This window comes from Clupea harengus, chromosome 11 (genome assembly GCF_900700415.2).
Source record: "Clupea harengus chromosome 11, Ch_v2.0.2, whole genome shotgun sequence".
NCBI classification, from domain to species: Eukaryota; Metazoa; Chordata; class Actinopteri; order Clupeiformes; family Clupeidae; genus Clupea; species Clupea harengus.
This window is the reverse complement of record NC_045162.1, coordinates 10,473,837-10,500,321: the sequence shown is the minus strand read 5'-3', so window position 1 is coordinate 10,500,321 and position 26,485 is coordinate 10,473,837. Positions and strand designations below refer to the sequence as shown.

The 26,485-nt window shown below is 45.7% G+C and overlaps 1 protein-coding gene across 3 annotated transcripts in view; it reads right to left on the bottom strand.

The window, feature by feature from the left end:
- sema6e (sema domain, transmembrane domain (TM), and cytoplasmic domain, (semaphorin) 6E) overlaps positions 1–22,890 on the bottom strand; it is a 96,294-nt gene extending 73,404 nt beyond the window's left edge. For all 3 annotated transcript variants that reach the window (XM_031577044.2, XM_031577045.2, XM_031577046.2), the window contains exon 1: positions 22,787–22,890. The gene's annotated coding sequence lies outside the window, so the exon portion shown is untranslated. The remainder of the gene's footprint in view (positions 1–22,786) is intronic.
- Positions 22,891–26,485: the final 3,595 nt, after the last annotated feature.

The window sequence follows — 26,485 nt, the reverse complement described above, 5'->3', positions numbered from 1 at the left end:
CCCACTTCAAAGCTGGTAGAAAAGGAAGACTGTGTCTGCTGGGTTAGACTGTAAATAAACAACCTCCTACTCTTTGATTGGAACAACCTCCCACCACTGATTGAAAGCCTAAAGATGTGCATCCCCTTCTGCAGTCAAGAGGCTGTACAGAAGATGCACCATATCCAGTTGCCATTTCCCAGGTACCCTTATCCTACTTCTCCCACCTCTTATGAAAATCAAGTCCTCGCAGACAGGGTCCTTATTTGACATCTGCAGCAAAAAAAAAGAAGAAAAAAACGCAAAAAGAAAAACATGCTTTGGCATTCATTACTTCAATTACTGTCACTGTCAGTGTCAGTGTCAGTTTTTTTTTGTGTAACTGAGGAGATGAGTTAGCCTTTGATTTGAACATCCACCGTCTCATAGGCTGGATGAGGTGTGGGAGGGGAGTAATGGAGGATTAGAAATCCAGGGGAAAGGAAGGAGCGCAGAGGGGAGAGGGGAGAGGAGGTGAGCTGCTGGTGCTGACAGGGTGCCCTGTTGCAAGAAGATGATGAAGAAGAAGAAGATGATGATGATGATGATGAAGATGCAGAGGAATAAGAAGCAGGAGATGAAGAGCAAGAAGAAGAACAAGGCAGCAAACCTGCCGGCACAGGCTGAACAGGAGAGAGACAGAGCGCACTCTGTTCTGCTGAGGCTCGGCAGGAAGCTGGGGCGGGCCTGCGCGCTGGCTGGCTTATCTGCCAAAACAGCTGGGGCGCTCGCCACCTCCCACAGCGCGCGCAAGCCGCAGCTCAGAGGACTCCTGCTGGGGACAGCGCGGAGAAGGGAGGAGGGGGAGGGAGGGGGAGCGAGAGGAGGTGTCTGATCACACCCCTCCTACTGTCAGAAATTAGCCAACACCACCTCCGACACACTGAAACACCATGAACAGCCCCCCCCCCCCCCACACACACACACACACACACACAGACACACACACACACACACACACACACACACACACACACATACACACAAACAAAACATGTCTACATACTCCTACTTGCCCAGCCAACATACTGCCAACAGCAGTCTAACACCCTGACCAAGACTAGCCTTGGAGCCCTTAGCCAAACCTCAATGTGTGCAACACACCAACCCGGATCCCTAAAATGACCTAGCAGACATCCCCCACAGTGATCCCACAGCTACCAGTGCAGTGCAGGCCAGACCAGACTGGATGCCACTGGCCTCCCTCAGTCTGTGAAGTGCACACTGCCAAGCCCATCTCGCAGGTTTCCTATGTGTTGATGAGCACGAGCTGCGCTGTCGGCGAGGTGCTAGATGCAGGCTGGTGTTTGCGGGGTGACTAATAGCCCATCCCAGACACTGATGCCATTTAGGCCCCAATCCCAATTCTTCCACTTGGCCCTACTCCTCTATTTTGCACTCTCAAGTGTAGGGTGTCCCGTTTCTTTAAGGGGATCAAGGGGTGGTGGTCATGTAGTCCTTCACATAGTTCTCCAAATGGAGCGTTTTCAAATGCAGACTCCAAACAGAGTGGTAGAAGAAAATTCCCAGAATCCTTCGGAACTGAGGCCAAGAGACACAGAACATGGCTACCAGTGCGGAATAAGTCAAATGCAGTAATCATGCAAAACGTTTTTAATCCGTTAGAATATTTTAGTTCAATCTAGATGCAAAGGAATAGGTATTTGGATCATTATAACACGCATTTCAGAAAAATCGATATTCCCGATGAAACTAGAACTTTGAGTAAACAACTATTTCTGAGTGACAGTACCGATATTTCCATGGCCTTTGTATGAAGCTTGAAAAATAATCTAGCAGCAAATTTTCTGCACTTTCTTGCTCATCTGATATCAGTGCAGGGCAGACATTTCTATAGGCAGGACTACACTGGGTTGTCCCATTTCATAGAGGGGTATTTAAAAAATGAACCCTTTGTTTTGAGTGTCAAACCTTTAGTTGTTGAGTGCCCCACAACCAAACATCTCATTTGCATCACTTCCCGACAGCCCACCAAATTGAATGATCCCTGTGGGCTTGCGAGGCTGAGAGGGGGGGGGGCGGGGGGCAGGGGGGGCTAGACTGTAAGGGAAGGGAGGTGCCCAATTAGTCCTGAGATTCTGTTCTTAAAATCGATGCATGCACAAGTCTCTATGCATAGTGGAAGTATCAGTAGGGTTTGGAAGAAAACGCTCTGCAGCCTCTGTGTCTTTATTATGAGTTTCCGGGAACGGCGTCCACTCTCTGACGCGGGAGCAACCACGGCTAAAAGCGTAGAGCAATAAAAGGGGGACGGGGGGGGACGTGGGTGGGGGTCAGGACACGTCCGCTCCTGTGTCTGCCTCACCGATGCGCCGGCTCCTCTGTCTGCCATTGTAATGAAATTAGTGTGTGAGTGTGTGTGTGAGTGTGTGTGTGCTGTTGTCTGATTTATGGCAGTGCCACGTCGGCGGGCGTCTCTTTTACATAAAGGAGAGGCACTTCTGTAGACCACCATTCATCACGGCACCATCTGATGGCTCCATTCGTCTTCATACATGCCAAGGCCCATCAGTGAGAGAGGGGGATGGAGAGAGAGAGAGAGAGAGAGATAGATAGAGAGAGTGCGAGAGAGAGAGGGGCTCGGTTACCACACTCTGTCTCCAGGAAGACACAAATGTCTGGGGTGGGGGGGAGGTTGTCATGGTGGAGGGCCTGATCAGTGGGATCTTGGGAGAGTTTAACTTTGCTGTTATTTGCTGCCCTTACACTTATGGCCGAGTGAGAGAGAGATAAAGAGGACGACAGAAGGGGAGAAAGAGATAGACGGGGAGGGAGCTCAAACAGACAGACGGAAAAGTACTAAAAGCAAGACAAAGAGCAAGAGAGAGCAGAATGGAGTGAGGGAAAAAAATCAGCAACAAAAATCAGTCAATTGTAGGGGTGGGAAAAAAAATCGATTCTTCGATTTCTCTCGATTCTCTCTAGAACGATTCTGTCTCGATTCAGAACAGTTCATTTTTTAATAAAAAATAAATAAATACATTTAATTTTTTTTTTACACATTCATTTTGTGTTGAAATGCAAGCTGCATCGATTATTGCATTGTTCATAGAAAGTCATAATTGTGACAAGGAAAAACTTTTTCTCTAATAAAAAAATAGAGAAGGTAATTCATCTGTTGATTTTCTTTAATTATCAAACACAAAGTAGGAAGTGATTTGAGACTGAGTAGCAAACTCAAATGTTTTAAAAATTGAGATGCATCGATAATCGTTTTATCGGTTTAGAATTGATAATCGATAATCGGTTTAGAATCGATAATCGGTTGGAATCGAATCGTTGACCTCTGAATCGGAATCGAATCGAATCGTGAGGTGCCAAGAGATTCCCACCCCTAGTCAATTGCGTGGATAATTTGGCTAGCACAACTCTATCTACAGTATGCAGTCTTTATTGACATTGCAGTCACACAATATCTCCATGCTTGTAAAGTTCACAGCTGGAAGAAGACATCTGAGCTTGACCTCATAACCAGAGAGATGTGAACATCCAAGCTCGCTCCAGGCATGCTTGCCTTCGCTTGGCCTGCTCGCTGAGATCTCCACGAAACTGTGAACCACGAGTCTGGGGGGGAAGAGTGTCCTCAGGCTGGGTGCGATGGTAAGGTCAGCGCATAGATAGAGACAGTAGGCTGAGGATAACGTGCTTTCAGCTGCCTCTATGTTTCAGCTACTGTCTGTGCACTGCCATCAAAGTCCCCTATGGGTCAGGCTCCAGGGTAGGGCAGTGCGAAAAAATAGCACAATGTATGGAGGGGCACCCACCCCCACCCTGAAATACAGTAGAAAAGCCCTGGAAGAGATTTCACATGACAAATCCTATATATCCAGTAGCTTGGGTGACTAAACGGGTAACCACTCGCTAACGAAACACGCAAGCCTCAGCAAGTGTAACAAGGCGTCTCTTTATACAAATGAGCCAAGTGCAAAAAGCGAGTGTTAACCTAGCAGGTTGGGTCTTGAGGCTTTTGGCAAGGAAACAGAAACGGCTACGGCCCTCCTGTTTGATCAGTTTTAATGGCTGTTTGATTCGGTGACAGGCAAAGCCCCGCAGGGATTTCCCAACGCAATAAATCACTGTCCGGTTCTACGGTTTCACAAACACCAGCCTTGCCAACTCGGCCTCCCTCCGCCCTCGAGTTGCAACACGCACTGCAGGTATGGTCACTGTGACATACAGCAGTGCTGGAGGAAGTGGAGGGTTTGATTATAGCAGGTATTAGCATGAGCTAAAGCAGCATGCAGTCTCTTCAGAGAGATTTAAAGGCCGGGGTAGTTGGAGTGAGTGTGTGTGTGTGTGTGTGTGTGTGTGTGTGTGTGTGTGTGGAGTTGGGGGGGGGTGTGTGCACAGAAGGAGAGTGGGATGATCTTACTGATCGAATCTGCTCATTAACCTTGCACGAGCTTAGGGAGAACAGAAGGAGGGGTGCGAGAGAGGGATGAAAAAAAGGAAAAGGTGGATGAATTAATTTAATGAAAGCTCCAGCCGTGAGAGTGTGCGCTCACGGAATGTTCAGGCCCCTAGAGTGAACCTGCCAGATGGGCTGATAGGAACGATCAGAGCGGTGTCCGTGGAGACGAAGCCGATATATTTAGGGAAAACATTAAGAAGGGGGAAAATAGAGAGGGGGGGGGGATTGTGATTATCAATTTTGTTATTGCAGGAAGGTTATTCTGTGTGTGGATAAGCAACTGGTAGTGGGTTTTAGTCCTAGGGAGTGGTGAAGGTGGGATGGGGGATAAGCTTGTAAAGGTACCAAAGCCCATAAAAGGTTAATCTAGTGAGACTGATTGGTGGAGTGCACCGGCGGGAGACTTTGACGAGGGCTCCCTGGGCAGCGCAGACGTCCCTGACAGCTAATCAAACAAAACAACTTTGCGGCTACTTTAGTGCATGCTCACATCCGTCTTGAGCTGGAGACTTCAAATGACGGCTGGCATACACCCAACCATTCTTTCTCTTTCTCTTTCTCTTTCTCTTTCTCTTTCTCTTTCTCTCTCTCTCTCTTTTAGCTCGTAGGTGGGCTTTCTTGTCGCCGCGCTTAGCTTGCTACACTGCGGCGTCAGGACCGGCATCCTTCTGAGAGGTGTCCTACTTTTGGCTGTGACACCGCGTGATGGCCATCTTTCACAGAGGGTGATGCCAGCTCTCCACCCCCCTCTCTCCACACTCCCCGCCCAACCTTGTTCACCAACGGGCTCATTTTGCCTGTCTATTGTCCCCCGCCTGTGAAAAATGACAGCGAAGACCAACGTTTCTGTCAACCCTGTCGCACAGCTGCATGTATGATAAGACGCCAGAAACAGGACAGGACAGGACAGGACAGGCTGAAAACAGCCTACGTATACTCGCTGTTTCGTCATTGTGATATTTCCCCCCGGCTCAGTGCCTGAAAAACACGCGGGGGCCATTCGTTAAAACTTATCGTCACGCCACCTGTCCCTGACACCACGCTTAATTTCAGCTGAAGTTAAAAAAATAAATAAATAAAAAAACAAAACTTCAGGGGTGTCATGGAGGTAGGATTACACAAACTTGGGCAAAAAATCTAGGGCAAGGCAAAGCTTTTGTACTAGCACCCTCCTCCCGAGCCTGAAAACACCCAGATTTCTTTTCCGCTCGCGGAAATTACAGTGTTGAATACAGGAGAGCCCATAAGTGGCCTGCATTAATGCGAACATGGGGGAAAATGGCATGAATTATGCTGAAGGCCTTTTTCCCACTCGCTCTCTGCCTGCCTGTATCTCAGCGAGCATCAGTGGCCAGCAATGTTTCAACAATAGAAAGGCAACTATTGCTCAGAAAGGACCATTTTAGCAGACAAATGCCTGGAAAAAAAACACAGGATCATGACTATTTAATCATCTTCGTCCACTAAACTGCCCAATTTCACTGCCAATCTGGTTAAATGTGCCCTAAATGCATCAGGATTAAGTGGAAATGTATGACTGCCACCAGGCAACCACTCAGAATGCTCCATCTCCCTGTATATTTTATACTAAAGACTCCACATTCATGCATGAGGCTTATGCTTCCTTGAACAGCAAGCGGCTCACCCGACACAAAAAAAACCCTCCTCGATGATTGCTACATACTTCAGGCAAGCACTACTTTCCCTTTTTTTTCCTGCCCTCTCCCCACACTTCTACCAAATCTTTTTCTCACATTTCTTCCAGATCTATTTATTCCCCGACTCAAACGCGGCACACGGCACGCAACATGCTGCCCAGACCCACTGGGCACACTCCGAGAGGCCTGCTCCTCGTTCCCCAGGGGTTCCGACACTGGCCATTAGGAACACCGTCTCCATGGATACGGCTGCTTGCCTGCGTTGCCAAATGGACAGTTTCGACAGAGGCCCAACCGGGGTGGGGGGTGGGTGTATGGGGGGGGGGGGGGGGGGGGGGCGCACATGTGCAACTGCCATCAAACACACTCAGGCCAGCCACTCACAGAAGACTGGTTGGGTGCGGTGGCAGTGGCCCATCCGCTCGCCTGTGCTTAGCTGCCAGTGTTGACGCTCGTTGAAGTCGTGGTTCCTCACTGTAAGCTGAAGTGGAGCGAAGTAGAGGGAGGCCTGCCAAAGCAACTTGGGGGCTCGAGGCCAAAGAGAGCGCGCTGCTAATTATGCCTAAAATGCACAAACGCTCCTGCCTTAAAAATGTCACATCCCTGAGATGTGAGTCAGTGGCAGAGAGAGAGAGAGAGAGAGAGAAAGAGAGAGAGAAAGAGAGAGAGAGAAAAAGAGAGAGAGAGAGAGAAAGGTGACCGGCAGCTTGATGGATCTGGGCATTTATTTACCCTTCCTTCAGCTGCTCAAACGCACCCCGCCTTCTCTCTTTCTTTCTCTTCATTTTGCTGTCTCTCCCTCTCCCTCTCCCTCTCCCTCTCTTTCTTGCTCTCCCTCTCTCATAGCCACTCTCTGTGAGCTCACGTCTTCCGTTCCGCCGTGTACTCTGTGATGTATGGCTTCATTTCAAGCAGGGCCTTTTTGCCACAATACGATTACAATCTGTTCAATTGTGTGGAAACAAGATTGATACAGTAAAAAAAAGAGGCGAGAGAGAGAGAGAAAGAGAGGGAGGGAGCAGACAGAAGGCTGGAAATGGTTGCCACATTTTTTTTTAAAGATTTCCTCTTTTCCAGCCTCTCTTCATAAAATGTTGTCTATGGAGTGGCAAACACTACAGCACCTGAGAACAGGGACTGAATTTCAACTGTGAAAAAAAAAATGCTCCCCCCCCAAAAAAAAAGAAATAGAGAGACTACAGAAATGAGAGACGGCGCTGGGAATGTAGACGGATGCGTGTTGGCCTTTTAAATGGCAGGCCTCGTTATCGGGGCTGTCTTCATTCCTTCAAAAGGGCAGAGGCAGGGATAAAGGCAATATCATTAATGGACGGGCAACATCGAGCGCTTACACACAGCAAGCCTGAGCACCCGAGCTACCGATGCACCACCACAACAACACCGCCGCTGACAAGACTCTCCATTCAACAGCATCAACAGCATCAGCCAAGGGTAAACATGTTAACAAAACGCTGTTTTTTTTTTGCTTGTTGTTAGCGATCAAATATGTCCCACCCAATCCCACCCTTACTCTGGCTAGTGATACAACAGCTGTACACAGCATTCATCGTGTTGCTTGGGGAAGGGCGGTGGGAAAACCACTGTACTGTTGAAATGACGCCGTACCAACAAAAATAGAAATCCGGACACATTTGAATAGGTCTATAAAGTTTCCACAGGTATAGCTAAGTTAAGCTTCCTGTTTTGGAAGCTTATGAAATTATTATTATTTTTTTTTTTTTTGTATCTACTGACATAAAAGGACAATTCTCTGCATATTGGTTGCCATGTTCTTGTCTCAAGACTAAACACACAATACATGAAGTATCGTCTGTCTTCCTCTTATGTAAGAAGGAGACCTCTGAACTGTAACTGTGGTTTCTTGTTACAGAGGAGTCCAATGGGGGACAACAGAACCAACAGCACTGAAGTCGGTCACACTATTTACCAAAGAAGCAGCCAATCTTCTGGCAGCTACCATGGTGAGGCTCTAGACAGTGGACCAGACCACACGAAAAAAAATCCTCTCCAAAGCTTTCTTTAAAAAGAAGAAACATAAGCCATTTTGAAAAGGAGAGGAGACTGCACAAGTTGGGTAAATGGAGGCTGAATGGTTTACAAGCGAGCTAGACATGTTTCGTCTTAGTGTCAAAAATCTCAGGAGCGCGAGGAGACCCGCCCCTTCTCCAAATGCCTGCAAACGGTTTGCATCGCTGCTATATGTCGCTCCGTATTCCTCAGCTGCTCGGAGACAAGTCCATGAATCATAATCCAGGCCTCCGAGGAGCCGGCAGGTCTGTAATCAGGGGAGACTGCAGTGGGTTGTGGCCTCGTGTTACAAAAAGGTGGGAAACAACAGAGGGCTCTGACGAACGTGTCTGCCATCAGACAGTGTGTGTGTGTGTGTGTGTGTGTGTGTGTGTGTGTGTGTGTGTGTGTGTGTGTGTGTGTGTGTGTGTGTGTGTGTGCGAAGTGCGGTAATGAGCTCTTGAGTTCCTACAGCTCGATGCTGCGTCAAGGCTTTGTTTATTTCCATTTGCGTGGCTGAGTGGGCGTTTGAGGAGCGTGGGAAAACAGAGCTCTTGCTGTGGTAAAGTGCGCTGGCAAACTCCGGTTATCGAGCTAAACTTGCCCATGACCTACCTGTTTGCTCTATGTGAACAGCCTCAAAGACAAATATCAGGCTCACCGAGGACCAAAAAAACCCACTACTGATAGCATTTTTAACTCACTCCATCAAACACACACGCGCGCGCGGGGTCTAACTAACACTGGCATATTTCTCGACAGGAGCGGAAACAGCTCAAGCTAATGACAGTGTTAGCTGAAGCCCTCACCTAAGTGTGCACTTAAATTTGAATATGTGAAACATGAACTCCAAGAGTGTTCTTGCCTGGGAAGCTATAATCAATCTGAATTTGTTCAGTGTGTCAACAAAACATCCTGATTGATATTTATCTAATTATCAGAGGACAGATGACACTCGTGGCATCTTGTCGTGGGCGTCTTTACAGAAATTGCTGCCTGCGTTTTCTATAGTGCTTCTTTGGCTCACACTAGAGTCTGTGTAAAAAAAAAAACCTGCAAAAACATGCAATCGTTCCTGACACGACTCCTTGGTAACAGCCGTCGCCGAGGCCCAGACGGAGAGGCACTTTTCTCCGATGACATGGCTGATTTGAATATCAAAACAGAATGTAAAACGGTGATTAAAACCCAATTAGAGAGCATAGCACTGAGAAGTCAATTAGGACTTCTGAGGCACCAGAGAGAGAGAGAGAGAGAGAGAGAGAGAGAGAGAGAGAGAGAGAGAGAGAGAGAGAAAGACAGAAAGAAAGAAAGAGAGAGAGAGAGAGAGAGACAGATGCCAAGGTGAGGAGACAGCGGCAGAGGAGTGGCCTCTGGGCAAGGCCTGTGGGTGACACTGTCAGCTCTGATGCCACCATGGGGAGCCGCCGCCAAAAATACAAATGTAAAAAAAATGAAAACAGACATCAGACAGACAGTCCTCCTTAGCGCAAACACCAGGAAACGAGAGCGTATGGTAATCAGGGCACTCTCAGGAGACATGCGGGTCCTCCTCAGGTCACCACTGACGGAGGGAGGAAGACAACGAAGAAAAGAACAACGAAGAAAAAGGGCATTGTCAATCCCATCATAAACTATCCATAAATAATGAGCCATTTGCATTGGGAAGCATTCAATTAAGATGAGAATGCGCTTGGTGAGAGGGGATTCTCACACGGTGGACCTCCCCCCAAAAAATTGCCCCGTTTCTTCAAATGTCTCCATTATGCAGTCCCAGAGCACCCTCCCTGGCAGACTTATTCCACATTGATCCTCCATTATTTATTAATGCAGTCATAATGAATGTTGAATATAAAGAGACTGAGAGATAGACAGAGAGAGAGAGGTGAGATAAAGGGACATATGGAGAGAAAGAGAGATAGAGAAAAGAGCCCCCGTGTCAAAGCCGGGTTTTTGATCACCCTGGCGGAGCCACGAGGGACCAGTGCAGCGCTGTTGAAATACAGCCCCATTGACATCCTCCTCCTCCCCCTCCACCAGAGCCTAGCCACCAAGGGAGCACAACGCCGTGCTTTCAGCATATGCAGCGCAAATCAACACACAAAACATCCAAATAACACTACAAACACAATCCACAAAAATCCCACCAAGGTCCCAAAGGCAGTTAAGTGAAAAGCAAACTGAAAAAATAAATAAAATAAAATAAAATAAAAAGATAAGGAGATGAGAAAAAGAAATCAAGTGCAGGTGCCACTCTTTGTCCCTGAACATTAATTATTAAGCGTGGTCTTAAATTAATAAGACACATTAAGCGTAGGGCCTTTCTTGAGGAGGACTGAGGGGGAGAAAGTGGTGGAGAATGTCATATCAGGAGAGGAGACAAAGGAGGGGAAGAAACAAAACAAAACAAAAAACGGAAAAAACTCCCATTCTGAGCAAGGTGTAGGCGCACACAAATCGTCTCTCAGAGTGGTAACGCAAGGAAGCCAGAGGGCCCTTCGAGCGAGACTCGGGGAACACAACCCCTTTCCTCATTACTCTCTCTCTCTCTCTCTCTCTCTCACTCACTCCCTTTACCTCTCATTCTCTCTCTCCCATTCTCTCTCTCTCTCCCTCCCTCCCTCGACTCTGGGAACACAACCTCTTTCCTCATTACTTCGCACATCAGGCAGTTCAGGCAGGACAACAGGGGGCCACGCGCGGTCACACACTTCCCACCAGACAACCAAGCCAAGTGTTCACTTTTGAACGCCCCCAGAATCCACAGGGGCTGCCAGGGCTTTGAGCGTTCTCCTTCACGAGAAAAAAAAAAAAAAAAATGTTCATCGGAGTTTAGTACCGCTTAAAAGCAGTAGCTAGCGTTTTTATTGACGCACAAGGTTTATATATGGTAACAATCGCAGTGCCTCATTTGCATGATGGGGGGTGCTGACTGGCAGAGGTTTCAACTAAAGCAATGCTGCGGTGGGGAAATGATAAGCAAATAGCGCTTTCTTTAGCATTTCTTCAGCAAAGCGCCTTGAGTGCAGCACAAAAGACAGGTTTTTTAACAGAGTTGATTTTGGGCTTATGCACTTCGGCATGCGTGGACGGCATTTCCATTTGAACCGGAGGACTGGAACACATCAGAATACTCTGCATGACAGATCAAGAAGGGTGGTGGAGGGGGGAAGGGGAGTTAACAAAAAAAAATAGAGAGAGAAAAAGCAGCCGACTTGTTGGAGTTTGGCTTTAGTGTTGATGGGATTTTGTGTCAGCTGACGAGAACCTCCCATCTCTCTCTCTTTTTGTTTTGAGTTCTGCTGCGCTTTATCTGTCACTTTTCCAGCTCACATAGTTCTGTGTATGTGGTGAAAGCCGGGGATAAAACATTAAAGCTCCCGCCTTGGGCATAATCTCACCAGCAGAGCAGCCTGGACAACAGCTGACTCCGGCGTGGCTCTGGCCCTGAGCTGGCCCGATACGGTAGGTCTGAACCTGATCAGGGTCGGCCATTTTGCAACTTTTGCTCAAATCTGGGAAACCACCCAACTCCATCCCCTTGCAAGTGCGCTGCAGCATTTGTACACAAACGAACAGAAAGGCGTCTCTCAAACTTCATGCTTTTTTGTGTCTCTTGGTAATGAATCACAGCATTTATTGTGCCATTTCAAATTGAAAAGGGGAACAAACCTGTCGCCTTTCAATGTTGTCTGAAAAAGGCTTTCACTCAATCTTCTTTGGACAGAGCAAAGTCACCAGCTCTACCGCCTTTTCATCTCAGGGCAGTGGGGATGACAGCATTATTACCCTGCTGGTGGGAAGCCATTCCACACCAAAGTTCGAACATCTTGCAATCTCGCTATAGAGTATATATAAACGCCATAGAGATGTCGAGATTAAGTCACAAAAAATAGTGGCACTGAACACTAAAGTGGCACTAAAATGCACTGTCAGGAAAAACAGCTTTCTGATCAGTAGCTTACCATAGCACTGAACAGCCTTTATCCTCTAAATAAACTGTATTTTGAAATTGACAAAACTGACTTATATGCTAAAAAAAACTCCAAAGATAATCCTGTCCTCACAAACTTCCTGGCATCCTTTTCACACCAATCGAGATTCCGAATGAAGTTCCCGACCTTCAGTATCCAGATATATCTATAGGCTGACTATTTGTTTAACCCGCCCCCTCTCTACACTGTCAGCTCTTAAAGGGCTTATAACAGCCTAGAGGGTTACAAATGGACCAAATCAGGGTATGTGTCTGGTATCCAACTTAGAGTAGCCGATAGCCTAACAGCAAAAGGCCTTTCTGTTGTTAGAGGGAAAGTAAGTGTGACGATTTAATTTAAAAACAAGCACTGAAGGAACCGGAATTAAGATATCTATAGTTAATAAGGATATGCCATAGTCAATAATTCAATCTTTCTTATACCTAATTGTAATTGTTACTTTTATTTGGACTTAACTAGTATGTAAGCATTTCTGGGTGAATATACTTTGATGGGTTGACCTGAGTGAGTCTCAAGTGGTCTCACTCCCTTTTCCCAGGTCAAATCAAAGCGCCTTGTCTCCAAGGCCTATTTGAATAGAGGGTAACACCCAGTGCATTTAACAGAAAATCCTTCAAATGGATAATCAGATAATCTTAGGTGAAGCACTGTGAGTGAGTGTGGAATTTAGGCTCTGTCTCACATTGGTGGCCGCCATTGTTCAAGATTAAAACCTGTTTCATGGACTGACTAAAATTCAAGACTGGGTCTCACAATATATGATATAAAATGAAATACCATTAGCACTGTAAGATTAGCTTGGTCAGTTTTAGCTTTGTGGGTAGCAACATTTGGGTTAGCTGTTGTAGCAAGCAGTTGAACAGCCCTTTATCTAAAACTATTGATTAAACCACATTTAATTTCCAATGCATGTATTCTAACTAAAGGTTTCAATCTAATGCATAAATGATTCAGGCTACAACAGGTTGGCTAAATAATTTGTAGAGTCGCAATGAATGAATGAGCTGCAGGTGAATCCACTGATTCCTTCATTGATGATCTTCTGGAAAACATAAAACGACTTGTCGTTGTCTTTCAGACATTCATTTTTGCATTCCGGGGCACAGTAATTGTCTACCATCTTGACAATACAGTTTTTCCTACTAGTTAGCTGACAGACTGGACCTTCACTGAACTTCTTCCTGCCGATATGTCCCCATTGTGGTTTGTGACGTCAACCGCTACATCTTTATCGATTATTCTGCCTATTCTTCTTCTTCTTTTTCTTTTTATCCATCTTAATTCATTTTTGTGAATAAAAAAAAAAAAACTCAAGGGCAACTGACAACGTGACAAAAGATAGCCAAGTAGCTAAAAAAAAGGGAAAAAAAGCAGAGGGGAGACAGACAGAGACAATTAGAGACGAAAGAAAAAAAAAACACTTTGCCTCTCAAAAGAAGCCAAATGTCCTCCCTCCCTTAGGCTGGTGCCCTTGGGCAGGTGAGGGACACTTGTACCTGCCTGTTCCTTTTCAGTGAAATTCACTCCATGGGTGGTTCCTCCCTGGCTGCCCCTGGAGCCAGAAAGGCATGTTCACAGCCCTGCACGCACACACACACACACACACACACACACACACACACACACACACACACACACACACACACACACACACACACACACACACACAGCCCTGCCTGCCAGCGAGTCCCTGAGGACGGACTAATCTAGCGTGCCTTTTTCCTGTGCCACCTCCTTGCTTGAAAGGGTGGAAATGAAAGCCAAACCCCACACACACACACACACACACACACACACACACACACACACACACACACACACACACACACACACACACACACACACACACACACACACACACACAGAACTGGCTGTTAATTGTTCACCCACCTCAGGAGGCAATCAAAGATGGTGGGGGGTTTCTTCTAGGGCGCTGTGGTGTGACTTCGACGATTAAAGACACGTAAATACAGGTGGCTTTTTCCCTTTTCCCTTCTCTTTACTCAGACCATGAAACCGATGCCAGGCACATTCAGATGTTGGCATAGCATTTGCTGGGGGAACAGGCGGAACTGCTACAGCATGTCTGACTAAGAGGCAAACAATCACTAAAGAACCGACCGCGGTAGAAGACAGAAATACTTGTTCTGGAGCAAATAGATTATTGATTAGTTGGCCATGCATTTAAGAAAATATAATTGCTAGTGTTGTCAGAAGGACACGTTAATTTATATTAATTCCTTATAGAAATATTGATGTAGATTAATCCCTGTGATGCCCCCTCACCCCATACGTAAACTGCTCAGCGTTAGCCATATTAGATACGTTTGAATAGTGGCCAGTCTGATTTGCAGAAGAAGTATTTTCCCCACTGAATGCTCTTGATGTGGAGCAAGCATCAGTGTTTTGGGCTGTATTGGTAGTTGGATGTTAGGTTTACAGCCTCATCTTGGAATTTATTTGTATACCTCGTTTTCCGAGTTCGAGATGGAGAATTACAGAACTTCACGTCACGCAAAAAAATCTAGAAATACCTAAAGGCAATTATTCAAATATTTCTAACCATAACTGTAACAACACAATGTATTCAACTATAATATATCACAAAAAACATTGCATGTGACCAAGGCAAAGCAAAATTATACATCACAGGTGTTTTGGTGACATAAGTTAGCAGGATTTGGTCAATGCTTTAGTTGTTGGCGTAGTCTGACGTTACCCAAGTTAGTTAGCTTGCTAATTTTAGACAAACTATGAGATGGGTTAATCAGGAATAAAGAAAATGTGTTCTTCATGAAATAAAGTTCTGTGAAGTACCTGTTGTTTGCCATTAATATGTGGTGAACATTCCACTGCCCAAGTTAGTTTACTTTGTCACTTCACATCAATAGCCAACCTGACAGATGTTTCAATGCTTATCACAGTAAATTGATATCTGCAATTAATATAGATTAACGAATCACAAAGCATGTAATTAACTCGATTCTTTTTTTTAATTGCTTGACAGCCCTAATAATTGCATAAGTAAGTAGTGAAAAACAAATGACATAACAACACTGACTATTGCTGCAAGCCTTTGTCATTGTTCAAATATCTTCCTGTGATGCACGGGGGTAGATCCCTCTCTGGGAGTTATGCTGCGACACGTGCATGTCAACGAAGTGTTACTTAACAAATGCTGCTCAACGAGTTAAATGCCAGCTCCTCTTCTGGAAACGTGTTAGCCTATACCCTATACTTGAATGTTGGTGTATTGAAAGCATAGGAAATGAGAGCCAGTCCTACAGACCTACTGCACCGACGACAACAGCAAGCCCAGCTGTGGGGCAGCTCTACAGCGGGGAGCTTGACAGGGCAATTAGTGTGTAATGGAATTGAGACTCTCCACTCTCAGGAGCAGTACCTGAAGTCTCCATGGAAACGCAGATGGCGGTTTCAGTTTTTTTTTTTTTTTTTTTTTTACTTTTTCAATTTGAGACACTTTTGTCAGAGACCTCTGCTACGGTGAGGTGCTTCTTTTGGGAGCCGTTTCTCTTAGAACCCCTCTCTCACATACACACACACACAGCTGTCAGTCTTTTTCTCTCCCCTCTCAAGTCTTCTCTCTTGACTGAGATGATCCCTACAAGCACACACACAGCCTGGATAAAAGTTGCAGCAGGAAATGAAGGTGGAGAAGCTGTTGAGCATTGTAACACTTTCGGTGTCTGTATCCAACAGTAATTACCCAGACACCCTGACACATTCAGAACACAGAGAGCAAAAACCGCGGCTCGTCGAGGGAACTTAAGCAACGCATCATCAAATAAACATGCACGCGAGGTAGGAGATGCTCAATAATACATGGGAACAAAACAACGATGAAGAGATGAGAACCAAGTTGAAAGACAGAGGGTAGCGAAAAGAGAGAGTGGAGAGAAATCAATAAAGGAGGGGTGGAGAAAAAGAAAAAGGAAAAAAAAATATTACCAGGGCAGGCTAAGCCTTTGAGTTGACTGAGTGAGGGAGAGAAAAATAAGTGACTGAAAAGAAAGAAAGGAAAAAAATTAAAACCACAAAGAGAAATCACAGAAAGCATTTGACAGGAAGTGCAAAAAGAACTTCATAGTGGAGTCCATGGCCGTCAGATGGAGGGCAGGTCATGCCCTGGCCTGCAGGGGAAATGGATCCCTCCCTCTCTCCCTCTCCCTCCCTCCCTCCCTCCCTCCCTCCCTCCCTCTCTCTCTCTCTCTCTCTCTCTCCCTCCCTCTCTCTCTCCCTCTCCCTCTCTCTCTCTCTCCCTCTCTCTCTCTCTCTCTCTCTCTCTCTTCTGTCTCTCTTCTGTCTCTCTTCTGTCTCTGGAGTGTACTCAGACCAACCTTGACCCTTCCCATCTAAGTCCATTCACTATCTGTCTGCCAGCACTCCATTTCTCCACACAGGTGTGCACATCAGAGGAGGCCACTGCCTCTCCACCCTGACCTCCACCACAGAAAATGTAGTGGTGGTGGAGGTGGTGGTGGTGATGGAGGAGGAGGTGGAGGTGGGGGTGGGGGGCAATTAGCAGAGAAGAGTGGATGGGTAGCAGCAGCTGGGTTTGTACGTGGCCAACACAAAATAGGATATTGAGTGCAGGGAGTAGAGCCCTCAATGAAGATGAATGAAGATAAAGAGCCCTCGCCCACACGTGTGCAAACACACACGCACGCGCACACACACGCACACGCACACGCGCACACACACACACACACACACACACACACACACACACACACACACACACACACACACACACACACACACACACACACACACACACCACAAACAGCAGGCAGGAGCTAATCGATCTCATTGAGCGAAAAAGGAAAATATAGGAGGGGTGTGTGGGGTGGGGGTGGGGGTCTCCAGTCGGAGAGATTTAATGACCACGTCTGCTCATGCCGACCTCTGAGGACCAATCATTCATCACGAGGGGGCAACAAGGGTCACGAGGGGGTGGTCAGAACGTGGCCTGTTGGTAACCTCTGGCTCTGCTGAGAGCGTCTCTGTGTCAGCGGGAGTGTCGCTGGCTAATTTGATAAGAGCCAACAGCAGCCGTGAGTGGTTCCCAAGCCCGCCTAGGCTGGGAGGCTGCGAGGGAAACGCTACTCTGAACCTGTCTGGACGAGGCGCAGGGCCCCTAGGTGGTATCCCTGAACTCACATGCAAACTGGTGTGCCATAACAAGACTGCATCAGGGAAAGGAGAGTCGAGAACAGAGGCGGGGAGGGGGGGAAACAACATCATCAACAGCAATTTGAGAAATACTCATTTCTCATAACCTATTCCTTAATTAACCCCATACGGGGCTGGAGAGCATTTTGTATATTCTTGCAAGCAGCTCCAAAACTGCTCCATTAAAGAAAAGAAAAAAAATACTTTTGCTCTTGGATGGAATAAAAAGCAATTAATACAGTAATACCAGCACGCCAGTGCCTTGGGAGTTTCTGGATGCAAATTACCTCAAAGGTAATTTGGGGAAAGTTAGAGAGAGACAGTGGCTTTAGCTTAAGGCAGCCACTCACAAACAACAAATCCCTTTATGGTAACACTTAACTCATAAAAATGTTATTATGCGGGCTAACCTTGGTTCAAGATGCAATTAACAAAGTTGATTTCTGATTATGAAGTTATACTTCAAGTTGGACCCTTTTGACCTTAGAAGTAAAAACAAATTAACTTTAAAAATGATGAAAACAGCTCACCTTTCAATTTACCACAAAGCACAGTGCATGCACTCCATCTGTTTGTTTTGTTTACTAGCTCCACGAGCAGTTGAACTTTCATAACACTAAAGGTATACGAAAGAGCTCTGCTTTTATTTTTCTCTTCCACTTCTTCGTCTTCTTCTTCTTCTGCAAGAGATTAGCTTTGGCAACATGGGAGTGAGGAGAAGTAAGCTCAGATAAATCCTCAGGGAAGACGACTTTGCTCCCTTAATCACAGAGCTGCACTCTCCGCTGCCAATATCGCTGATCAGACTGGTTTTTCCACATTAACGAAACAACTTCATGAGCCTCTCCGCTAGCGGCATTAATCTCCCGCAAAAGCCCCCTCTCTCTGTTTCACGCCCTGATCAATAAACACTATCTCTCCCGCCCCAGGCAGAGAGTGTGGGAACCGCGCTCTTTTTTTTGGACGCCGGACAGCTTCTCTCAAGAAGCACAAACTCTTTAACTCGGCAGGCACAGGATAAAAAACAAATTAAGCTCCCGTTTGTAAAGTCTATGGGTATCGCATTTTTTGTTGTTGTTTTGTTTGTTTGTTTTTTAAAAGGCCAACACCAAAGGGCTGTGATGGCTGAGAGGCTATATTGCACAATTACCGGCTCATTCTTTTAAAAAGCTGTAATCCCGCCAGGATTTCACCACAGCTCATTCACTTACTGCGGTATGTTGCTCTCTGTAATAATTGCCTGGTTTTGCTCTTGTAAACAATGCCGTTATACAGTAATTCTTGTTTCTGTAATACATTGCTTTGGTATTTGCATGTCCATGTCAAATTTCACTCTGAAGTGATTTTTAGAAAAAACTCAAATGTAGGTGGGGCATCCATTTTGCTTTCCTTGATAGTGTGGTAGAACAGGCAATACTTTGTCATGGTCTGCATTTATCCATATAGCAGTGGTGCAGGCAATAATCTGGCATAAAAACACCTAAGGCTCATAAAGGCAAACAGATATACAAGCAAATATCTGACTAATACAACTACGGGGTCTGAAAAGAAAACACGTTCCTTTATTAATTTTCATTATCTTCTCTTTGGGGGGCGAAAAGACTTTTGAATTGATATGCTGAGAATCCTTTACCTTCTTGCGCTAATGGAACTGAATGCTAAAAGGTATCCCTAGTTAGACCTGAAGCCTTCAATATGAGCTGTTCTTTACACGAGGAATAAAATAATCCTACGCCTTGGGAGGCCACTTAAGCTAATTGCCAGCTTGTGCAGGTACTCTGTTAGCCTCAGACAAATGAGGCGCCCACTTCCTTCTCAGTGTGAGAGACGGTCACACACAGTAATCATTTCTTTTTCTGTAATCAAAGCAGCTCATTATTTTAAATGCGCAGAGAGAAAAATAACTAGACGGGGCCAGACGAGAGTGGTCAGTTTCAATCAACCAATCAAACACATAAGGCCGGTAGCAGATGAATACTTGTCTAGGATACGCGAGGAGAGGGCCTTCCTTTGAGAGACATGTACATCGGCTGCATATGAGGCATCCCACCCACCACTCATTCCTCTCGGAGCAGGCATGTTATTAAGGAATCGGAGCCCTTCCTTTTCTTGTGACCGCAGCAGAACGTGCTTACCCAATGAGGCTAGCGGTTGGAAACGTGTACGAATGTATTCACAGTCACGCAACAGCGCTGTTACAGTCTCTCTCTCTTTCTCTCGTTCTCTTGTGTGTGCTCAGATACCTCGTTTCAGGCGAAGGTAGACAGAAGTGTGGCAAGCCTGTTTTCCAAGCACTGCTGAAGCGCATCAGCCACCTTCAATGCTCGTCATGAAAGACAAAACGTCCCTAGGTTCCACATTTTATCAGTACCGTTGTCACAATTGAACTTTCATTGTGACGGTGCCTCTCACCAGTCAAGTTTAACATTAGGCAAATGCATCTGTATTAGCTCAGGCTTTCTCAAGATAAACATTTAAAGAGCATAAAATAGCAATTCTATTATGCAAAGGTTTTTTTTTCTCCACACAACAGTCTAGCTAAGCTCTGCAGGCAAAAAATCTTTCAGTGAAGCAATAGCCCATTCTTCACCAGACCCCCCCCTTCCAAATAATGTGCGTTTTAACTTGGCAGGCCCTCTTAAAGTGGAAATGCCTCCACATGCCCGCTCGGAGAAGGAGGGTTTAGAATGCAAACAAGGGGGTCTAATCTAATCCACCACCAGACAGGGAGCCTCCTCGCACCATCTGCCAAGTGGACTTTGAGAAGCTGGCACCCCCATCCCCCGGAGGCCTTAAGACTCCGCAGCATTACCATAGAAATGTGCAGGTAACGATTTGGGGGTGGTGGTGTTGGCGGAGGTTGCACGGAGTGACCCGCAGACTTTGCGATTGCAGTGGACCTCTGCTCTGCTCTCCTCTCCTTTCCCTCTATCCCTCTCTACCGTTTTCTGGTCTGCCATCCTCCTTTCACTTTGAAGTTCTCTCTACCTCTCTCTCTCTCTCTCACACACACACACACACACACACACAATCACCGGGAAAGGCTTTATATATATATGGAGGGGGGAAAAAAGAGTCTGCAATCTCACAACCATGACCACAGGATTAGTACAACCCTGGGGGGGAATCGGGAGACGGCAGGGGGTGTTCGTTTGCGTAGTGAGCGCAAGCATTTTCCTCCCACAACCTCCCGCCCGCTCAACCATTCCCGTACCCGGCTTGGGCTGGGCTGCGGGGGGATTAACAGATGACTACGGCAGCAAAGAACACCCAGAGCCGGCCTCTCGCCTGGCTCCTCAGGAACCAATTTGTGCGGGAGAACAGAGCAGGCGCGCTAATTCAGTCAGTGACAACCTCCCCATTTCAAGCCTTTCCTTTTGTTGTTCCACGCAGCACATCGTGTCCTCAGAGAACCGCGCGTAGGCCTACACACACAACTTCCTTTCTTTCATCCCCAGCTCCTATGGAAAACAGCCATCCATGAAGGTTATATCACAGTGCATACCATGCTGTTCATTACCGCCACTTAATTATCATTCACTGTCAAGGTACACTGAGCCAAACTATGTAATAATTACTTCATCTCAGACGGATTTGTATAACTCTTCGTTTTTATCATTAATTGCATGGATGAGCATTGGCGATAGGGGGGCCACACAGTGACCAGTGGCTGAACCGCCACGGGCCCCCGTGGGACTAGAGGTAAATAGAGGCAGAGGACAAAGAGAGGAAGGTAATGAAGGGTGCTGACACTAACACGGGGTGATAAACTGTGACACGGGAACTTTACAGCGCAATAAAAGAGGGGGGTGAGGACAGAGCAGGCCCTCCTGTCAACGGCGGGCGCATTTACACAGCGAGAAAGTTCGGCCCTGTCATACTATCTCCAAGATAGCCCGGGGGGGCATTCGCACTGTTGTCTTGAGAGAGGGCCTTAACACATTTAGCACAGGCCAAAATACGTGCTTCCCCAGACAGACCACCTAAAGTATTCATGAGTCAATACTCAAAAGGAACATGCTGTACCATGATACGGTATATACAGCTTAGGTAAATGATTGTGTGTATGGAGTGCATGGATAAAAAAACTTAGCCTTTCATCTGAAATACATACACCTGGGAGGAATTCACATTCATCCAAGGCCTGTATTTTCATAGCTTAGGTAGTACACTTCTCTTCACATTCAAATTATTATTTTTATTTTGCAGGACAACAAAGCCTTTGAAGCAGCTATTTCATCTATTTCTCAAAACAGAACGAGTTGACCAAGCTGGAGGGCATCACACTGAATCCGTTTCACGGGCAAATTAAAAAAGCAGGTAGTGTTGAATGGCATGAGAGCTGTGGTGTTCTGATATTGGGTGTTTCTAATGAAGCATCTGTCTCATCTCTCACTGCAGCTCCTGTGAGATACTGATTGTGCAAATGCTTATCCTCTCGCCTTACCGAAGCCATTTGCAACGGACTTTTGTCAGAAATAGGACATTAGGCGAGGAGCGTGTGCCGGGAAGTGTGGTGGCCTAGCACATCCGAGTTCAAACGACTTAATAAAGCCAGTCTGTATCTACCCTGGGGATCTCCTCACCTCAATTATATCCCTGACACCCATCCCTCTCTCTCCCACACGCCTCCACCCCTACCCCACCTCCAACCCTCCAGCCGAATCAGATTACAGAACTCCGGAGCATCAGGCCACCAGCACTCCATCCCTTAGACGTTATTTGGAGAAGACGACTTTGGATTGTTTCCCACTCACGTATCGATGGCAATTAGCCCAAAGGTACCTGTTTGCGACATACACGAAGCAACGTGGCTTTGAAGTGTCTGTGTGTGTGGCATTTGTGTGGCTTTCTAACAAAACGTAGAGAAAACGTTCAAACGTTCAAACGTTCAAACGCAGGTGATTGGGAACGGAACATAAGTTTTGTTTCTTCTTGATGGAGAAGTGTTTGAGGACGCTTGGGTGTTTTGTTCGCTCATTCAATCCTTGGCAAACTCCAAGGTCACGAGTGAACCTGCATCTGGCTTACCATCTGCTTCCTCCTACCCCCAGAGATGTTCCGTGACAGTTGCACCTAAGCATTGTCCTTTGGTGTCCCACTGTTTGGCTGTGGCATTTGCCATGGGCTGTCAGACTGGACAGAATGCCTCGACATACTCCCCAGGCAAAAACCTCAGGGGGTGTCCAAGTGTCCCACAGAATTGTAATAAACAACTCCAACTCCAAACAAGGAGTTTTTTCCCGGTGCCTCAGTGTGTGGACGTTGCTTGTAGCAACACTTCTAACCTCTTTCTAAGGACGTTGTGTGAGAACTAGCTTGCACTGTTTGCTTTAGTGAAGCAACAACAGACCACAATACAAACATGATTACAGAATGATCCAGTCCGAAAAACAGGATAGGTGCGCAACAAGGCAAACGGCCAAAAATAACTCCCACTCAGAAAATGCATAGGTTCTTACCAGATCTTTCAGCCAGTCTGACTGCTTGACAGCTTGTTGGTTGTCAGACAGGAAGCGTGAGAGGGCGATGGGGTCAGATACTTCATTGAGCAGTGACTTGGGATCAACCTAGAGAGAGAGAGCAAGAAAACGTGTTAAGAAAAGAAACCGTTGCAAAAACAAACTTCCTCCGCACATGCTCAAATGGCATACCCAAAATGGCAATAATAATGTTTGAAGAATTAACAAACTGTCCCACACTAATGGCCCCAGATTTATCATATTCTGTGTTGCCCCTTACATCTCCTGCCCTAAATTACGAGTGTGTTTAAGACGTTCTAGTATTTAACCCCCCTGAAGTCGGTTGCATCGTTGCCGAAACAGAGAAAAATGAGATACATTTTGTCCTTAATTTCGAATCCAAGAGGGAGGGGTATTAACAGCACACACACACACAGACACACACACACACACACACACACACAGACACACACACACACACACACACGGATCAAGGCCATTCACACTGCTATTGATACCACCTGACACACACACACACACACACACGCACGCACGCATGGATCAAGGCCATTCGTACTACCATTGATACCACTTGATACTACAATAACAGGGTCATAAATGTTAGATGGCCATTTCTTTTTTCATATGAATGGAATGATTAAGAGCTTAAGAGAATCACCTCAAGTGACCAAAGCACTTCGGTTCAGTGGTTCAGTATATGTTTTATGCACTTTCACAGAATTATTATTTGATAGGGAGTACCTGACATGCACACTACTTACATATTATTGTACTTAAACTGGCGCAGAATTTAAATAAAACAAATAAATACGACTTTGTTTAAAGTTGCTTCAATTTAAAAAAAAATATCACAGCATGTCAGAACCTCCAAAGTGCCTGAATCTAGCCCTGGGCTGTTGGGGTTTTACTATGTGCAAGTCTGCAGACTTTAAATACAGTCGTCATGCTCCACAGCGGTAGAAGCACACACTGAGAGTGTAGTCTTTGTATGTAGGTAATAACGCAAGTAGACCACTGAGCAGAGAAACATAAGCCCCAATGTAACAGAAGTCTAAGCATTTAACATGCATAATGGACCATTTTCAACTCAAATCTCCACAAATCCAAACGTGGAGCTGCCCAAATCTCAGGGCAACTCAGAACACAAGCTGCTCTCCCAATCTGCTCAACATGAATAAGGTCTTTCATAGCCAGCCTGCAGCTTCAAGCAGAAACCCTGATTCTGGTCAACGCAACTCTCACGCAAAACCTCCTTGTTCTACCATGACTGAAACGCCCCAAATCATCTGATCTAACAAGGGTTTTAATTTTTTTGCTATAGAGATATTGGTCTTAAGAAGTCTGTTTGGAATTAATGTTAGTTTGAAAAATGCCCTTATCTGCACAACAGGTAGATATCTTGAAATGAACATATGAGTCACAATTCTTTAACCACCAGAGGTCGGCTATATCGAGAATCGTATAAAACAATTAGATCAATTTTGTCTGGAATCTTATATCCAATCATACATGACCACTCGCGCACGTGTCAGTGGCGAGATGGAGAGCATTTGAGCCTTGCCTTGTTAACCAAGCTTTTAAATTCCAACGGACAATTGAGACAATGAGTAGTGTGACATGGAGCTACTATCTGAGATTAACTGGATGAGTAAATATTTCTAACGGTCACACTGGGAGATGTGTGTGTTGTTTAGAATGTTTAAGCGTAAAGTTTTCAGCGTCACATACTTGCTAGTGGTGTCGTGACAAGTGGTTAATACACCGCGTATTCATAAACAGTAAAACAAACCTTGTGTTTTTGTGTGCATTAGGTAGTGTTACACGATGTGTGCTAGTTTGAGCCCTTGGGCTATTACTGCATGCCTACTCACACAGTATATTGCATTTGGACAGTTATGGAGTGTAATTTGTGCCAAAATTAGTTTAGACTATTATGGAGTGTACTTTGTGTCAAAGTATACATTTGCAAGTGTAATTAATAGTGTATAAGGCAAATAGTGTGTGAGATTTCTCTAAAACTCTCTTCTTCTAAAGACATTCCCTTGGCTTTGTCTTCTGTCTAGACTTGGTGTTGATGTGTGATGGGGAGGGGTGTTTAACAGCCCCCCTCTGCACATGCATGGCTCAAGGCCATTAGATACACTTTCATACTACACTGACAGGGTCATACATGCTAGATGCCATTTATTTGTTCATATGAACAGGGTTATTAGGGAGTTTATCATTAAAGCGACCAAAATAATTATTATTACATACATAATGTCCAGCAAGGAAATGATCTACACTTCACAGATGATTATTGGATAGGGATTTTAGAGAAAAATACAAATCTGACATGCGTATACTACTTACATATTATTGTGCATAAACCTGTGCAGAATTCAAACAAATAAATGTGACTTTCGGAACCTCTGTTTTTGTTCAAATATCACAGCGTGTCCAGAACCACAAAAGTGCCTGAATCTAGCCTCAGACTTGTGTGGGTAAGGCCAATTAAATTAGGCTGCACCCTGTCTCATGATATACATTATAGATGTATGAGAAAGATACAAGAGCCTTTTCTTCAAGAGATGTAGCAAATGGACAGTGACACCTAAGCATACAATCGGTGGTGGGGGGGTGGGGATTGGGGATTGTGGGGGTGGGGATCGAGGTGGGTCCAATGATAACCACACAGTGATCGATAGCAGCTCTTCATCTGAGCCAACGTGCGCCATTCCTGCCAAAATAACACTGGACTGCACCATCTCTGGGGGAAGAAAAATGTGCCCTTTTCCGTCCAAGTCCCCCTGGACGCAGGAGAACGGTTGATCATCCGAGAGTATGTAGGAGTTGAGTATAACATTCCTCTGGAGTCTTCAGAGACAGGACCCTGGATAAGCCTACTGACCAGCTGGCTGCCACATGCTTACGGGGGTTCAGGTAAGGCTAGAGATGAGCAGAAGGGTGTGCCAGGCTTTAGAATGGCACAGACTTTTACACAGGGAGAAGTTCTGCTTTAAGGCGCACTCATATCACTGAAGTTGACCAAACGCTAGGCTAAAAATACTGAGGAAACTGTAAACAGAAAGAAAGAAAGAAAACAGACCACCAATGTCAATAATAGGCTTAATGGAATTGTCGTGATACTCTTGGGCGGCTTGCCAGAGTTTTTATTGTATTTTACTCCATGATTCTGCTTGTACCGAGTTTCATTCAGTGTCGATAACACGCAATGGTTGTAATTTGAGGAAAAGTCAACGCTATCTGATTTTCAAATGCAAAACCCAGCCGAGGAATCAGCTCCAATCAAAATGCTCCTGTTAAATAGATGTGTGTGTGTGTGTTAGGACAGAGCCAAACATTCCAGTTACTCTGGAATTAAACTGATGGTACAAAAATGTCCTAGACTGTAGAGATTATTCCCCAATGCCTTGCATCTCAGCAGGAACAAGTGATGTGTCTGAGTTTTCAAACGAGGACAACAGATAATGAAGCACCTGCTTGGCCTGTACCAGAACTTGATTGGTGTGCCGAGGCAGACCTGTGAAAGTCATTCCAAGTACTTGGGCATAAGCACAGGAAAAACCTGGAGCGAGCTCCTCTTTAAGGCCTAACAGACTTTAAAGGTTCCCAAACAAATTGCATGTGCATGGGCCAGGTTTCACAATCAGGCAGCTCTTAAAGTTTATCTCACTG